This window comes from Emiliania huxleyi (genome assembly GCF_000372725.1).
Source record: "Emiliania huxleyi CCMP1516 unplaced genomic scaffold EMIHUscaffold_238, whole genome shotgun sequence".
NCBI lineage: Eukaryota > Haptophyta > Isochrysidales > Noelaerhabdaceae > Emiliania > Emiliania huxleyi.
The window spans coordinates 82,202-83,710 of record NW_005200264.1 but is presented as its reverse complement, the minus strand read 5'-3'; positions in this window follow the sequence as shown (position 1 = coordinate 83,710).

The window sequence follows — 1,509 nt, the reverse complement described above, 5'->3', positions numbered from 1 at the left end:
CTGGGGGCTTCCCCCCTGGCCCATGAAGGGCGGCCGCCCCCCCCCCTTTTTTTTTTCTTTTTCCCACGGGTTTCGGGGGGCCGGGGCCCCCCTCACACCCCCTTTGGGGGGGGTTATTTTTCAGGCTTCCCCTTGAGGTTTTTGCCCCTTTTTTTTTTTTAGTTGCCCCCTTTTTTAGTTAATCCCGGATTTTTTCCGCAAAGTTTTTTTTTCCCCCCCCCCCCCCCCCTTTCCTTTTCCCGGTCCCCCTCCCCCTCCCCTCAACAGCACACCTTGGGCCGCGGGTTGGCTCACCCCCGGCCCGAGGGCGCCTCTCCAACCAGGTACAAGCGTCGCGAGGACGAGACTGTCGAGGTCTTCCACCGAGGTGCCCTTTGGCCCTCCCCCCCCCCCCCCCCTTTCCGAATCGCCGCCGCCTCCTCTGCCACCCACTTCGCCACCACCACCGCACCTCCTCCATCTCCTCCTCTCCTCCCCCGCGTGCTGTGCGCGACGTGGAGACGAGACGTAGCCGAGATGCAGTCGAGATAGAGCCGAGATGCAGTCGAGATAGAGCCGAGATGCAGTCGAGGTGATGCACGAGACGGAGCGAGCACAGGAGCCGACAGGTAGCCGACAAGCAGCCGAGGCAGCCCATGGGCGGTCGAGAGAGATTGCCCAGCCCTCCCACAGAAGAGCATCACACGAAGAGCTTCCCACGACGAGCACACACCGAGCACACACCGACGCGGCCGCCCGCCTCTGTGCCGTGCCGCGCCCACGACGCCCACGGCGCGTCCGTGACACGCCCACGCCTCCTCCCCTGCCGTACTCCCAGGCGAGTACTTCCATGGACCGATGCCCATCCGGCTGCTGATCGGGCTGCACGCGCGCCGCGCCGCCGCACGGCCGCCGCCCCGCGGCACCACCAGCGACGTTCGGCGGCGCCGTGCTCCCCGCAGGCGCGGTATGTCATCTGGGCGACGGAGCGCCACATCAACTCGCGGCTGTTCGCCGGGGAGGCGCGCCTGATCACCCGAGAGTAGCCGAGATGGGACTCCTCACGTCGCAGCTGTTTGCGGGGGAGGGGGGAAGGGGGGGCGCCTGTTTCGCCGAGACTCTTTCCAGCACCTCTCCTCGCAATCGCCCCTCACCGCCCCCTGGCAGTGAAATCTGTGTGCGAGTGCGTCGTCCCTTCCAGCGCCACGCCCTTCCTTGCTCTTCCCATCCCGCCGCCGCCCTCAGAGTAAGATCTCCCCACTCCATCCAAAAACACAACGGGCCCAAGACGAACAAGCACCGCCTCTCGAGGTTCTCGAGGTGTATATCCATTGGCCGCGTTGGGTAGCTAGGATTGGTGTAACCCGAGCCACGGAGGCGTGTTTTCTGACGGCCGACCGTCAGTGCGCGGAGTTGCCCCTTCTCCGACTGCCCCGGCTAGTTCCCGAGGTCGCGCGGGGCTGACCCCTGCGCCCCCCGAGACCTAGCACGGTACAATTTAGCGTGGAATATGACCGCCGCAAGCGGCGT